The 17,133-nt window shown below is 39.8% G+C and overlaps 1 protein-coding gene across 2 annotated transcripts in view; it reads right to left on the bottom strand.

Moving 5' to 3' along the window:
* Positions 1 to 17,133, bottom strand: part of LIMCH1 (LIM and calponin homology domains 1) — a 180,999-nt gene that overhangs the window by 138,997 nt on the left and 24,869 nt on the right. The gene's annotated exons all lie outside the window — the stretch shown is intronic.

Here is a 17,133-nt window from a genome sequence, read left to right as displayed (position 1 = left end):
GAACCTATACAAGCCCAGCTAATGATAACAATACATGAAGCCAGTGACTGAAGAGAGTCAGGATGCAACTCCTTTTGGCTTTCCGTGTAGCATGGCACATCAATCAGATGCATTATGTACATCTTCCCCTGCATTAAAAAAAAAAAAAACAAAAACAAAAACCAAAAAAACATCATATCACACAACCAAACTGAGGTCAGCAAAACACACTAGGTCCTGTCAGTGTGTGTAAAGATTAAAATGCAATGTAAAGCCACTGCCAAGCAGAGGGCTCTGGACACCTGCAAGATGTACAGTGAAGCAGAAAGCAAAATCCAAAGCACTAGCATGGCCTATGTAGAAGAATCGGGATGACTGCCAACAGTCGTCAGGCAAGAAGAGCAAGCATGGGATCTCAGTTGAAACAGGGTACTTTTATGTCACTAGGCAGATGCTGATGCATTAGCCAGAAAGTCCCCAAACTTCCTGACAAAAATCTACATAGTCATAAATTTCTCAGGCAGATACCTACAGAAAGACACAAAGAATGGAAGGACTAGCCTTGGTGACAATATGGATCTGCAGAAAATCAGCAGTAAATGGCCACCAGCTCAACAGTTATTAATCACCAGTCTTTGCATCCAGTCTGTTTTCCACCTATTCGGCAGACCTCAGTTGATTGCTTTCCAACTTGTCTTAAAGAACACTATGGAAGACGACATCAAAAATCAAGGCAAAGGACATTCACTGCATTCCTCTCAGCCACTGAGCCGATTATGTCACCACATAAGGCAAACATGTTGGTCAGCCAAAATTTACCCTTCAAAAATTCAAGCAGACTATTCCAAATCACCTCCTTGTTCTTCATACAGCTTTGAACAGCTTCCGGGATAATCTATTTTGCCATAATCTTCCTGTGGACTAAGGTTAGGTTGATCCCCCTGGGCTCCTGTTGGCCTCTTTGTGAAGAGAAGTCTGATGTTCACCCAAATCCATCCATGGTGAAACTCACCCAATCGCCATGAGCTTCCAATGACAGACACTGCAGCAGCACTGCAGTGATATCAGCCATTTCCCTTAGGATCTCAGATGCACCCCATCACATTCCCTGGACTTGTGCATGTACAGTTTTATTTAACAAGTCCCTCACTTGATCTTCTCCCATCAGGGATAGTATTTCACTCCTTCAAATACTGCCACTAAGCAAAGGAAACTGAATCCAGGCCCAAGAGAAGACCTTATCTAAAGCAAATAAGACAATGAACAGCTCAGTGTTTTCCATGTCCTTCATCACTACATCCCCTGCTTCATTCAGCAGAAGGTCCACATTTTCCTTAGTCTGCCTTGTACTTACTGTGTAAGACCCTTTGTTGCTATTTACATCCCCCATAGACCTCAACTCCAGCTGAATTTTGGCCTTTTCAGCTCACTCCCTCCATGCCCAGGTAAAGTTTCTGATCCCTACCAGACAGTCTGTTCATTCCTGTTGAGGAGATTGTCCTTGGAGACCAGCCAGTCCCTCTGGGTCCCTCTCCTTCAGATCAGTCTCTTACAGGATCACTCCTACCAGTTCCCTGAGCAAGCTGAAGTCTGCTCTCCTGAAGTCCAATAAGTCCAATATGGCAGTTCCATTACAATCTTTCTCCTCACTGACAGTTTTAAATGTCACCATTTCACAGCTGCAGCTGCCACATCCATCATCAAGCCCAAATCCATTCTTCATTATTCATGAGTAGCAGGTCTGACAGGACAGCTCTGCTTGTTCAGCACCTGTGTCAAAAGACTCAGGAACAACTACCAGGGGTATGGGATGCAGCTTCCAGGAAACAAACAGTTTCATCTTATAGAAAACCACAGGATTACATTTGTTTTGCATAAGATCTGGTGAGCTAACAGTTAGAAAGCACAACCAAAAATCAATGCTCTGCCTTTGCTCGTCTCCCATGATGCATAGAAGAACCAGATGTATGGAATACAGAGGATCCAACACAATGCATTTCCATTGCACAACTTCAGGCATGACTTCCATAAGGGTCCAATATACCTTTAGCAACCATCTGAATTCCTTGGAGGCTGAAGACTTCATTTAAGTGCATCAAGAACATGCACTGATGTCAGTCTAGCTTTTCAGTATTCTTACGAAAATGGAAAAAGAAGAAATGAAAGAGGCAGTCATGGAATTTGACAACACAGTCTTTGTTTATCATTTTGAGGATCTGAATCTCCAGCATACATGGAATTTTTAGAAGGATTTGACTGTCACGAAGGGAAACAGAGTCCATATGTCCAGTGCTCAAATAACAGAGCCACTGTACAGCTGCTGGTAGACAGAGTAAAAGAAGTCTGGCATATTTATGTTCTGTTTGAGTATTAAAATATGATTGTCTGATGAAAAAGCTGAATGAAGGTTTAGATTTTGACAGCATAAGGAAGGACTCTGAAAAACTGGAGACTGCTAGAAAACTGCACTATGTCTAGACTAATGTTCAAGCACTTTTTTTTTTTTTTTTTAAGGTCAAATGTGGATCAAGGAAGGATAAAACATGGAGGTCATCTTCCATGAGAAGATCTTTATCAGGAATCCTTTCCTTGGGGTTTTTAAGTGGTAGAGTTCTGAAATCGCTTAGTAGGCCATCTCCCCTATTTGGACAGACACTCATACTGACATGGGTCACATAGTCATGGTTCAAAGATCCTGCAGAAGGCTGCAGCATTTTAGATAGTTAGTTGGTTTGGGCCTTTGTAGACAGCATGTTTCAGCTTCTTAGGGTTCTGCTTCCTGCAAAGTGATTTTATTCTTAGGAGCAGACTGTCAGAAGCCATGTACACTCCTTTTTCAAAGTGGCTTCATGTCTGCTCTTCTGCTAGTCTACAGTACAGACCATTCAGCTAAAGAGAGAAGTTTGCCATATTATTTTTCAATCAATACCTTTCCCAACTAAATGCTGGCAACTCTAGCCATATTTTGAGCTTACTTTCCAAGCAAGAGAGCTGTGTGAGTCAAAGGTGAGAAATGAAACTTCATACCATACTCAGTATGAAACACAGTATGAAAACACTGAATCCTCCAGCTTGAAGAAGTAGACCCAACACAAGAGGGGTCCCCTCCAAGAGGACTTCTGGAAAAGCTACATGCAGAAACATTCCTTAGTATTTCCTAAGCTACCGTCCTGCTACTTAAAGTCACTCCACAGTTAAGGTCCAACTGGAAGTTGAAAGCAGACTGCACAGACAGCGGTGACAATTACTGAGAATTTCAAGAATGCATAACCTCTACTGACACCGGCAAAATAGTTGTTAATGCTAAGACCTAGAAATCCTTGCCAAAGAGGCTTAAAAAAACAAATAAATAAGGAACATTAGTCATCTGATGTGCATTTGCAAAATTGCTGTGGGAATAACATCCTGTTTTCTGTCCTCACAATGCATACTATAGCATTGTAAGAGTTGTATCAGGCCCACAGTTTGGGTGCAGCTCAGGAAAAAAAGTATAGGAAGGAAAAACACTGAAGGAACAGAAGGAAGGACTGGAAAGCTCAATAATGCTCAATAATTCAGCTAGGTTTTAGCAGAGCCCTGCAGCAACATAATTATTGAGCAGAGTTGGCAATATTTTTCATGCAGACACCTTACATACCCCTGCCATATGACAGCAGTTCTACATGCCCTTGCTCTTTGCTCTGTGAAACAAATAATACTTTCCTTACAGACAGAGTAAGTTTGCAATTTGTACTCCCCCTTCCTCTTCCAATACTGCACGTGGGAATACTTGGTCATTAAAGTCATAGATTACAAGAGATAAAGATGTACCTCTATGAAGGTCCATCTATAATCAAGAGAACACAATTCTATTCAAAAGATATGTAACACCCTTCACACGTTTTCCCCAATAGCATCCTGCACAAGGAGGGATGGAAAGACATGGGCTTACTTCTACCGAGTGATGGTTCTTCATCCCTAATCTCACACCCATCTCTAGCATGCAGTATTAGCAAACAGTTTGTGACTTTCCAGACCCATTTACAAGTAAAAATATGCATAAAAAATAGCTATAAATGTGCAGTCATAACACTCACAGAGAATGTGGCACGAAGAGATTGATATAAAGGCATCAAAAGGAGTTGAAAGGCTACCAAAAAGAAAGGAATTGAAGAAAAAAGTTTCCCTTGGTGTAAAAACAGGGAGGACTTTTGCAACAGATAACCAACAGCTGTTATCACTAATTACTGGAAGATAAATAACATATTTATGGTATTTCATCTTTAAAATTATGTTCTATCTGCTCAACTTCATCTGCATTCACTCTGTAGCATTAAACCACTTATGCCTTTGGGCCAAAGTAAGCATTCACAACTCGGAGAAAGGGAAGCAGTTCTATTTAAGCTACACAATATTGACAACTCTTTCCATTATTGTGGAAAGCCTACTAGGACTGAAGAGTTAAAAAAAGAACCAACATGTTGCAGTTTCCTTTACTAGGTGAAAGGATTGCTTCTTGCATCAGAATAGAATTTTCTGAGAGCATCTTTTCAATTTAGCTGTGACTGTAACATTTTCCTGGCTTATATAGGCATTCTGATGTCATCATATAGCCAGCTGCCTCGTTTTTTTTCATGTTGTTAAAACCAACCAAAATGTCTTGACGTTTGTACATGACCAAAATGCACACGTGGCACAAGAGAAGGCTTCATGTGTATGCAGTAAGACTGCAAGAAAATAAAAAAAATAATAGTTCAGAAATTCCGGCAATGTCATTCAGAAATGAAAAATCTAAATCAGTGTCGGAAGAAAACAAAAGTTAATAATCTCCTAGTTCCTAAGCCATCAGTATAAGGGAAAAAAATAAAACACCAAAGCTCAAACACAGTAAGTCACGGAATGCAGACCTTGAAAACCATCTGAGCTCTACTCATTAAATTATGTACGCTATATAGAGAAAATGTTAAAAATATTTTGATGGCTATCAAGCAATGCAAACAACATATCTGTCTCATAGACATAATGACTTGTATAAAATCGCAGAAACAAGCTATGCCAACATCTGCCCATCTTCAAACAGCCTAGGTTCAAATCAATGGAAAGTCAAAACAGAACATATTAATTTGGATTGAATAGGAGAAGACTAAAACATCCACTTTACAGTAAAACACAGTTCCTTATTTTTACCCCCTGTGAAAATGTAAGATGACTAAAAAAAAAACAAAACAAAAAGTGCTGTCAATGAGGTCTTTGCTCCCATGTCCCTTCTGCTCCTGCTATAACCAAGGCACAAATCTTTTGCAACAACATTCATGCAGGTTGATGGATCCCAGAAAACTAATCTCTTCATAAAGTTTTTCCAGGAAATGGTTTTGGCATGGTAGTGATAATTTCCTTTTCTTGACAAGCACTCCCTACCCAACAATAGCTCTTGTTTGGCCCACAACTCCAGAGAACACCTGTGCTTTTTGCTCCATCCAGCAGATCCAGCACTACAATCAATCTCACTTGGTCCAGCTACACAAGCTGTACTCAAATGAGAAGATGGCTGTTCCGGCTTTTGTTCCACTTCACTGAGGTAAAATACGCTCATGAATCAGCAGGTGTGCACTGCAGATTAAAAACAACTCAGGAAAGGCATTCTATGAACCCCCAAGATCCCTACTGCCCCAAAAATGGGATGGCCTACTGAATTCAAAATGAGTACATAGAACATCTGCTATGTCAACCTTAAAACTTGATTTAAGATTAACAAACTATGCCTTTCAAAAAACATCTGACACCAAAACACAGGATTCAAGCATGGACAAAGATCCGCCCAAATCATAATGCAAAAACACTGAGCAAGTTTCAGAGAAAATACGTTTGCCTCAGTTATGCTGTAAACTTTACAAAATTAACTGGGCCAACGAAATGAAAATGTTTCACTGTGACTATCATTTCCTGATGCCCATGTAACAATCTCAATTCATGCTAAGTCAAAGCTCAGAGACTTGAAGACATGCTACACACTGAGACATATGCGAACTGAGACTTTCATAAAGTTTTTCATTGTTTATACAGTTGGTAACCATTTACTGCTAAAAGCAATATGCAGTAAAGGGGTTTTTGTTGAGGTTTTCCTTTTTTTTTTTTTTAAATGAGTTGATACCACATGTTTTCATAGACAAAAGAAAAAAATTCTTTAAAAGCCAAAGCAGCCAGATTCATTTTGGAAAGAAGCTTGCAAAATCCCAATGAACCACATCTGCAGAGTAACTGCAGCAATGATATAAAGTGACTCCCACTAGTTCATAGTTCCTGTGTACTAATGTAAAAGTTTTACCCCTTTGTTTTAACACAGCACTGTCTCTGAAAAAGGCTCTTCCTGCCTTGGCTACTATCTAATTAGTTTAGACCCCACCCTACTAAAACTGGTTAAACATTCCCACTGCATCCATCAAATCAGTGCCTTCTTCCCATGAGATTCTCTGTTGACACCTCTACAAAATTAAGTAACTCAGATGTGACTGGGGCAGCCAAACAAAGCATGAATAACCTGTAACTCTTGCAGTAAATTTCACTGGCTTGGAAAATTAAACATCTTGGACTAAAGCAGTCCCAAAATGACTTCAAGGAGTTGCACAAAAGTACTGACTCCATCTCCCAGCTCTGAGCCATTAAGCTGTCTCATTTCAAAGCAATTCCACAAGCTGGCTTTAGCTATAAGCATTCCACATTTTAAGAAGTGCTGGATTTTTTTAACATGAGCCTGCAATAGGAAGCCACACATATTCAGAAAGTGAACTCTGAAAGCAAGTCACAGACTTGATCACAGACTACTCTGAACCAAAACACGGAAAGTACAGTCTACCCCTACAAAAGAAGGGCTTCAGTGTCTTACCAAAGAAATCCCTTGGGAAATCCAAGAAGCCTGTCTTGTCTCTCACTTCATCTGTTCATTGTAGTGGGGAAAAAATTCCATCTGTGCATTGAAAGTTCTCAAATCTGGTGCTACAGACTGCATGCTGTTAAATTAGTGCATTCATTAGTACAGTGTTTTGGAAATGTGCCTATATATTGTGTGGGGAGGAGGAAAGACCTCTCATTTAAAAAAGAAAAAAAAAAGACAGAGACAGAGAAAAATTGCCCCAAGCTGGTCTATCCTAACATCTCAGCACCAGCAAAAATTATCATAGAAATTCCCCTTATGAGCTTTTATGCAAAACAGATGAAACAGATGATCTCAAGCATCAGAGTAACTGGTAGCACAATTACAACTTGATCATATGTCATATATTTCCTGAAAAAAAGAGTATATACTATATGCCTTCAGCATATTGTTGACTTGTTTGCTTTCCCTTGGAATCCTTATTTAGATTGACACAAGTATGGACACCCCTCCTTGCACACATCTATGTATACATCACAAAGAAGAAAGCTAGCTAGGTTTACCATTTTCAAAAGAAACAGAAGAAAGCCTCAGCACCACCATATGCACCTGATCCTAGCTGCCTTTCCCATTGCATTTCACCTCCCATGAAAAACTTCTACTTTTTACACTTAACTGAGTATGATCATCTTGCATAAGAAGTTACTTCCCCACTTTTGCTCATGTTTATGCTCATGTTTATGTTCCTTTGTTGTACAGCCACTTTAAAAAATTACTGAAGTAGGGGCTTGCCATCCTTGGAAGTTGCATCCTCTTAGTGTTGACTACGCTGGCTGTGTTTTGACACTTGTCAAGGAAGGTGATTCCTTACCAACCTTGTCACCGAACTTTAAGGGTTTTTCCACCAAGAACGCAACTTATGGAGCCCAACTCCATTGACTTATAGGCTCCTAAGAAAGCCAATTACTTCCTTTTCTTGATGCTCATTATAACTTGAGGCATCTAATATTACTTAGCTTTCATTCTTCCCTCCCCAAGTTTAAGACCTGACACTACTGATGTCCATATTTCTATGTGCATAAATATGCTCAAGATCAAGTTTTACATTGTTTGTACTTCAGCCTCTGCCTTTCCCATGACTTCAAAACTCCTGCCTACATGTCTTCTTCCATCTGTGGATCTAAGTTTAAAGAACAAATTACTACTTAAGCCTGAATCTGGAAGCACTAAAGTGCATCAGCAGTTTTCCACATAGAGATAGAAGTCCTCTGAGTGCAGCAGAACTACTTGAGTGTGTAAAGTTACTTATGCACTTAAGCACTTTAGGATCTGTCCTCAATTTTTAAAGCAAGTTTTCTGCCAAAATGGCAAGGAGTTCCACAACAATCAGCAGTTCTTGGGAGATTTCCTCTTCTTGTTCTAAATCTTCTAAGAACAGCTGTTCTGGAGAAAACTTGGCCATATATGAATGTCCAGACAGGCTCCAAAACTACAGGTGCAGGCTCCAAGCCAGGGATGCATATGTAAGTCTGTCTGAAATTCAATGAGATTCAGGTTTTCTCCTTTCTCTAAGTACAAAGCCACCCACCACAGAAGGCACAGGGATCAAAAATGAAGCTTCAGCAATGGACATGTATTTGCTGCTCACATGGTGCAGCCAACACTATTAGTGAGATTTAGGGTTGAGACAGTTTAGCAAGACTTTTTCCACTGTTCTCACTACTGATTTGTCCTGTTGCATTAAGCTCTAGAGTGTTCTAGTACCGCAGGTCAGTAGGGAAACAAGAAAAACTAGACCATGCAGTGTGTGGGCAGGGTTCTTGAGGGCAGAGGACTACCTTGCTATATGACTAGAAAAGGCATTTGTTCAAGGCATGATTACAGTATTACACACACTGTAATCAGCAAACACTGGTCAGAACAGCCCTGAGAGTAATTCCTACTGAAGTTTTTGTTCTTTATAAGCTCTACCAGGTAGCACTAGACATGAAGCAGAAACTGCAGTAACATTAAGACAATTTGTAAGATCTACTCAGCTTTCTGTTAAAAAAAAATGGCTTCAAAAAAAAAAAAAAAAGTTGTTCCCACCTACAGTTGTAGCAATTCCTGTACCATATTCTAGCATACTTGTCTTTGATCTCCTCCAGCAGAAAGTTTGCTGTTAGTCAAATGTTCAACAAGCTAGATGTTTTCTTCCTGCCATCAGCCACTGAGAGCAAATCTAGGTGGAGTTCTTTAAATCTTTCTTAATTCATTCATATTAGTTTCACAAGAAGCAACCCTAATTTGTTCATATTACCCTCCTGGTGTGTTGTGAGACTTGAAACCACATATTTAGCTACCTATTTGAATCTTGTACCACAAACACCTTCTTGAGAACTCAACACAAATGTCCATCAACAGTCATGATCTAACAAGTGGGAAAGGTGAAACAATTTTAGATACTCAAGTTTATGTTATGGCATTATTGGCTTTGTGGCTAAATTGTTCCTTTAACTGTTTTTTGCTCAGTCAGCTCAAGACCACATTTGCATTGGAGGGTGATCTTTATAGTCTTAATATGTTACTAAACCTCTCAACCATGTTCATTACACTAGACATCATCAATTGTGTTTTATTAAAGGCTAAAAGGATACTCTATTTTGTGCACTATGACTCAAGTCCAACACTGTAGATATCAAAAAATCTTAGTTTGAAATAATCACTAAAAAATCAACTCTGAAAAACTGTTTATTCAAAACTTGACATAGTCTATTGAATTTGGAGTACAGCAGGGAAAACCTCAAACTGATCAGCAAAATAAATTTAAAATACTCTCTAAGTCATATTCCAACAGCTACAAATCATTCACTCCCATATACAAACCATTTTGAACTTCCAGGTAGCACCAAACTCTGGTACTACCACAGTGCTGCCTTTACAGAAAGAGAAGCAATTCCTAGAATTTTGCAGCTTGTAAGCAGCCGGTGCAGAACATAAAGTGGTCTCTAATTCTCAAACACACTTTAAATTGCTCACCTGTTGTTTGCCTGTTAGAGGACTTCGGTAAGTCTCTAAAGAGACAACTTCAGTAAAGATCAACAAAAACTCAGGTAAAACCTATGACAGCTTTTCATGCTCTTAATTGTACTTTGTCTCCCTTAAGCTACAAATTCAACTGTACTTTAAGGTGTACTCATGATTAAAAGTCAAGAGAAAACAAGTTCTAAACTCTCTAGAGCTCACGGATTAAAACGAAAGCTCAGGGTTCATGGATTACTACAGAAGCAGCAGCAATAAACTGACACCTCTACCCCTTTATATCCCTCAGTCAATGCTGACTAGCAACGGACAGCAGCTTTGCAATAAATATTGCTGGATTTGTCATACCTAATTGCAGTGGGTTTCTCCTGTCATCTTGTAGGTGGGAGTTAGTGAGGGGACCCTATGTGATATGACTAATTAATTTAAAAGATGCCCAAACAGCCAAACCATTTGTCATGGTCATCAACCACAACTAAGTCCCAAGTCAGTTTTCAATCAGTATTTTCTTGGCTTGCAGTTTCCTTCCTCTGCTTCACAGAGGCACCACTACTGGCAAAGAAGAGCACAACACACACAGAGCGAGAGTAGGACAGATACTATGCTACTTAAACATGGCAAGGAGCCTGGGGTGGGAATGCAAGGCAAAACCTACTTGCTTTCTAAAGGATAAAGATTCTTCAGGAGGTATGGGTATGCATTTCTAACAGAGCCTGGCATGGACTCAAGAGCTCACGAAGAACTGCAGTAGCAAATGCCTTAAAAATTAGAAAGCAAATGCCTTAAAAGTCAAGAAAGCACCTAAGTTTTCCTCTCTGTGTTCAATAGGAGAGTACTGTTTGCTATCCCAATGTAGCCCCCAATTATTTTGTCAACAGGAAAAGCACTACATAAAGGATGAACCTGATAGAAATAAACGATACAAAAGATTATGTCATCTTTAAGCTTTACTGCTAAGGAGGCTGATTTTGTTTCCATACAGAACTCCAATAACTCCAATCTATCAGAGCATTAATTCCAAACATTCCTCTGCTGAAGTCCTCCACATTAGAAACAAAATAATGCCACCCACCAAAACCTCTCATTCTAGACCACAATGAAATGTGGAAAGGCAATGCTAATGGGAAAAAAATCAGTCAGCATCTTTCATAATTTTTGAGGAAAAAAAATTCAAAAACATTGGGACAGAATTGCTCTAAACTTTTTTAAGAGTCACAAAATTTACAAAATATGTTCATACTAGCATTCTCAAGTGTCATCCTGATGTCTTTTGTTTAAATACATGTAATACTGAAGAAGGAGAGAGCAAAAAGGAAAGTGTACATACCATATGCATATATCTACAAGTGGCAACACTCCCAAACCTGCCACATAAATTTATTGCATCATCTGTGGCTCAGTCAAAATTCATTAGCTCCATATGACTCTATGTGAGTATGGGAGAATATGCATGTGCATGTGCATATTCACACATCTGCTTTCAATTGTTACACAGGAAATGCTACACAGTAGACACATGAAATATCTTTACAACCTGTACCAAAGTGTGAAAGAGACAGAAAGAATGTAAGAGAGGGAGAATTTTTTCCTCCCCAAAGGAGGACTGAGCTACAAAAAAGAGTCACTCCATATCAAGATTGTTTCACACTTCTACTAAAGGGTCAGTAAAATTTTGGTTTAGGGACTGAAACCAGTGTGTTAGGATGAAGTATACAAAAGATAGGTTGCTTTTTTAGTAGGAATTACCAACCAGTATCATACCAGCTTCTTGAGAAATGACTCAAAGGAAGCTCAGTTCTATTAACCAAGTCTCCAGTGAAGACAAGTGTGACACATGACACTATGTTCCACTGCAATAAGCAAGAAGATTTTATTTTCTATATTCAGCTGTGACTATAATAAGCAAACAGAAGGTGTAGGGAGTGGGAGAAGCCAACTACAGAGCTCCAAATGTTAAGGCCTAAAAAAAGTTCCAAAGTACTCCCCGTGTTCTCCATTCACCAAACCTCCTGTCATGTAATGGGCCAGTTCAAGTTCAAGTGGCAAGTACCCCAAGGACCTAATGAAGACAGTAGTTCCCAGTTTCGATCCACCTGGCAGGATTCTCTGCTCTACATGAAGCTCCACCAGAGGCACTAAGCCATTCTGATTCAAACAACTGCTAAATGAGCAAGGCCAAAAAGTGCCTGTAAATGTTGTCTTTAACACCAGACAGCAAAAGAAATATCTACTTTGATGACAAGCAACCTGCAAGTAAGAACGAGATGCTGGAAAGCAGTGCTGCAGAAAGGGACCTGGGGGTCCTGGTTGATGGCAAGTTGAATGTGATTCAGCAGTGCCCTGGCAGCCAGGAGGGACAACCGTGTCCTGGGGGACAATCAGGAAAAGCATCGCCAGCTGGTCCAGGGAGGGGATTGCCCCACTATGCTCTTCACTGGGGTGGCCTCACCTTGAATATTGTGTACAGTTTTGGGCACCACAATATAGGAGAATATAAAGCTATTAGAGAGTGTCCACAGGAGGGCAATGAAGATGGTGAAGGGCCTTGAGGGGAAGCTGTGTGAGGAGCGGCTGAGGTCACTTGGTGTGTTCAGTCTGGAGAAGAGGAGACTGAGGGGAGACCTCATTGCAGTTACAACTTCTTTGTGAGGAGAAGAGGAGGGACAGGCACTGATCTCTTCTGTGTGGTGACCAGTGACAGGACCTGAGGGAATGGCCTGAAGTTGCAACAGGGGAGGTTTAGGTTGGAGATTAGAAAAAGGTTTATCCCCCAGAGGGTGACTGGGTTTTGGAACAGGCTCCCCAGGGAAGTGGTCACAGCACCAAGCCTGACAGAGTTCAAGAAGTGTTTGGATGATACTCTCAGTCACATGGTGTGACCTTTGGGGACGGTCCTGTGCAGGGCCAGGAGTTGGACTCAGTGACCCTTGTGAGTCCCTTCCAACTCAGCATATTCTGTGATTCTTGTGTTTCTGTAATTTCAGTCTCAACCTTGGCTGCAAGAGCATCCTATCTACAATTCTTACAAAAGAGTTTGGATAGATAAGCTGAAAGACATAGCCACTTTTATTTCTTTGTAAGTCATATAAAAGGGAGGACTCCTCCTTAGTTATCTGTGTCTACACAATGTAATTTTGTAGTGACCAGAGGGTCAGAGAGCTCTCCTAGCTTTATGTACACTTAACGGACCTCTGCATTTCTGCCCCAGTTCTGGCTTTGAAGCAGCACCCATGGGTCTGAAGAATGGTTTAAACAACGTATACAAGTGATATTTTAAATAAGGGGGGGGGAAGTTTAAAAGACAAGTAATGGGATTCTACAAAACCAGTAACCTGTATCTGTGGATATCCACGTGTCTCTTAGCTAGTTGTTTCTTACACTAACTGTGTATTTAGCACAGCCAAATCTTTCCACATTTGCAGTTCCTTGTAGAGAGCTTCTACGCCAGCTCAACCCCAAGATTAATTTAGTGAACACCATAAACTACTTGGGAGGGAATTTATAAAACCAAGTAAGGAACAGTAGACATTTTCAAAGCTACTAGAATTCTACAAGCACAAAACAATCTTCGTACAAACATTTTCTCAGTCATTTGCTCTTGTGAAATAGCTTTAATTATTAAAATTTTCCTGGCAGAACAACACTCCTCCTCTAGATGTTTTCATGTCTCACATACTTTTAGGACAGTAACTACAACAACTATAAATCATCAGTGTATATGAAATCCTGAAAGTCAGGTGATCATTCTAGTTATTTGCCACTGTGTTTTCTTTTGTATTTTTCCAAATAATTTTCAATATCATTCAGGTATACTTTCATACAGCACACTTAAAATACTAAAGGAGAAACATTGTAAAGCTGCTGAAAACTGAATAATTGCTATTATCTTCTTTACACATTGTTAGTTTATTTTCAGACAGAGATATCATCTAAGAAACATTATCTTGATAAGAAGCTGTTACTTTTTTTCATATCACAGTGTTTGTTTAGCACAATCAAAATAATTTTTTTGACCTTTATTTCCACTTATGGCTTGAAGATGCTAATCAATATTACAAACAAGGAACAGGAGCAAAAAAATCTATACATTCGTATGTACTTAGTGTATTACAGATATTTTAGAAGTGTGCAAATAAGAGTGATTTTATAGTAAGGAATAAGAAGTGAGTCATTTTAACTTACCACTTGAAATGTCACACAAAATATTCGAATCAACACTTTAGGGAAGTCATTTTGCTTGACTACTCTAAATGGGATAATCTTGTCTAGGTCCTCTATCATAACATCATTCCACACAAACCAAAAGCTACCTTTCCAATCTTGATGCTTGGCAACCACAACCTACGCCAAAATCACGTTTATCAGCAGTGCCATTTTTCCTGTCCACTGTAATTTCCTGTCCCTCCCCGAAACCTGGGACCCTTCCTGACAATGTGTACTCTGACCTGTAGGGCTGAGCAAAACTAACACACCAGTGTAGACTGGATGACGGCATTTCTTAGCAGTCACTAACAGATGGAGTATCCAAGTACATAAGGCCTCCTAATTCTGTTCCAGAGGATTTAAACCATTGTGTTACATCTGACAACAGATACTGATGAGATACGATTTTTGGAAAGTCAAACCTCCAACTTAAAAAATTTGTTTTAATTTACAATCAGAGACCAAACATAAATCTATTGTTTATTGTTTGGCTGCCCTTTCCCCAGCAGGAAAACGCACAGTGCGCTGCAAGAGATCATTCATGGCAGGGCCAAGAAGAGCAAGTAAAGCACTAAAAAAAAAAAAAAAAAAGAAAGAGAGACAGATCCATAAGGATTCGCAGGAACCATTTGCAGAACATCTATTCTCAAACTGTGTCTTCTCTACACACTTGACAGTGAAGATGTCTCTGAAGGAGAATGGATACTTTTCATTAAATTTCCAAGGTCTCCTTCCCTTGGAGACTACTGATTTTGTTTCAAAATGCGGAATATGTAAAATTTTCTTGAGAAAGGATATTTTTTTGATGTTTGATGTCTGTGTGCTTTCGGGCCAGAGAAGGGAAGGGAAGACTCTCCTGGAAGGGAGATTTAATCCATGAAACAAAGAGCAGCTAACAAGCTCTAAAGTGATGTCCAGGTGCTAGAAAAAAAATACTTACTGGTAGAATTGCCTTGTTAAGGTTTAAGGCTTGATATGCTTCAATGATCTCAGATCTAGGGGGAGGTTAACAAAGCTTGGGAAGAAGGATGAACTACTGAGAGTGGACACAAAGAATGCAGAATTTATGGGCCACAAGGACATTTGGCAGAACTCCCAAGATAAGGAAGAAACTAATAAAGCCAACTCAGCAACTGTGCAGAATCAGCTCCCATTGGGTAAAAGGTAATTCCAGCAGGGGGAAATCATGACCACTAACTCATGGACCACTTACCCAAGAAACCCACTGACTCAAAAGAAGAGAAAGACCAAGCATGCAGATTAATTAGCATGAGAAGAGAGTAGCCAATGAACATTAATTCCTTTGTTTGCTAAAATGTATAAATAGTAAAAAGTTTTGATAGTTGGTGTGCTTGACTAGTAAAATACCACTGAGCACCCACCCTTGTACAATTCTGAAATAAATAACCAGTGTCTCTCTTGGGTGTGTAATTATTGGCTTGTTGCACACTGGGTAACAAATCCGATTTTTGTGGACAACACTTTGAAAAGCCACTCAAAGCCTTACTTGGTGTTAGCACACACCTGCTTCTCAAATCAACGACCTTCCACCTGCTGCTGGCTTACTGCTATGTCTTTGGTCACTGTAATACAGACAGAAGCCACCATGATCCACGTGAGGCAACCAGAAATGCCAGGGACTTGGCACTGCCTACGGGTGCCACACGTGAGCTGGATCACCTACTCACCACTGTGAACGCTGTAACGCTGATCTGTACAGTGGGAGCCAATACCAGGAGCAAGGTTGCCAGGTAGCATCTGTTTAATAAATACAGCAACCTTCAGCTTTAAGAAACTAGAAAATTCAGCAGCAACAGGGTTGTCCCAAAGCTCATCCAACCTTCATTAATAATGCAAATGCATTAACACTATGGTTTGAAAAAATTTGGTTGCCAGGAATACCCCTTAACTGATGAGCCATGTAAAGCTGAGTGGGAAACCCGCACTTTCTAAATGAGTCTACTAATCTCTAAATTAATCAGTGACAACTCTTGTGTGAGACAGCTGGCACCTGTATTTCCTATGGCTATAAGTTAGAAGCACTCTTCCAATAAATTGCTAACACTGAATAGTCAAGAAAAAAAAAAGGGGGGAGAGGTAACCAACCACACAAAAACTAGAAAGCCCCCTTGCTAAAATGAATTCTTTGGGACAGTAAACCTGTGAACAAGAGCTTTCATTTCTTGTTACTTCTTAAGTAACAAGAATTAGAAAGCAGAAGGATCAAACATCAGCCACAGACGGAGAAACTGCATAGCAATGAAAGCTTTCAACATCCCACAAGAAAGCAAGCCAGGATAACGCAGGAAGGTTTAAACAACTGCAGATTGAGAGCAGTTTTTTGCATCACAGACTCAACACACACGCCCACTAAGAATACCACTTTGCTTCAAAAGCCTGATTTACACCCAGAGGTTTTACTTTTTGAAGGATTTTTTTTTTGGGGGGGGGGAGGGTAATAAAACCTTTAGCATCATGTTCTGCAAATAGAAAACTTTTTTCTCTCAGTCTTTCAGTACACTACATGGATGATTTAGTAGTTTTTAAGAGCTGGCAGAATTTTAAACCACTAGGCAGCTCCACAGGAGTGAGGGGGTTGAAAAATGGAGAAAAAAATTGGGGAATGGGGGTGGAGTGTGGCATTCCATAGATCAAATGGTATCAAGTATATCATTGCGCAGACATTTGTTCCCAGTTCTACTGCATGCCACAAGCTACAAGCAACATGATAGTAGTTTCTAAATTTGTCCAAAAAGAAGAAGCCATTTGGACTTGTTGCAAAAGTTTAAGGATAGAGGACAGAACCCCCCCCCAACAATAGAGTTCAGACCTGAACTATTTTGAAGACCTCCCTGGCAAAAGATGAACAACGCCTTTTGCCACCAGATTAATTCCACAACTAATTGACACAGTTCAGCCCAGCAGCTGTAAGCAATGCCACAACAAGAGCACATCACTGAGCTTGGCACAAGGCAGCACTACCTCAGCTGCCCTCTCTGGGACTGCCAAGATAGTTTAGTGAACATATATATATATATATATATATATATATATATATATATATATATATATATATATAT

The sequence above is a fragment of the Neopelma chrysocephalum genome, unplaced genomic scaffold, assembly GCF_003984885.1.
Source record: "Neopelma chrysocephalum unplaced genomic scaffold, ASM398488v2 Primary Assembly neopelma1_71, whole genome shotgun sequence".
Taxonomy (NCBI): domain Eukaryota; kingdom Metazoa; phylum Chordata; class Aves; order Passeriformes; family Pipridae; genus Neopelma; species Neopelma chrysocephalum.
The sequence above is the reverse complement of the archived record's forward strand: the minus strand, read 5'-3'. Positions and strand labels throughout refer to the sequence as shown.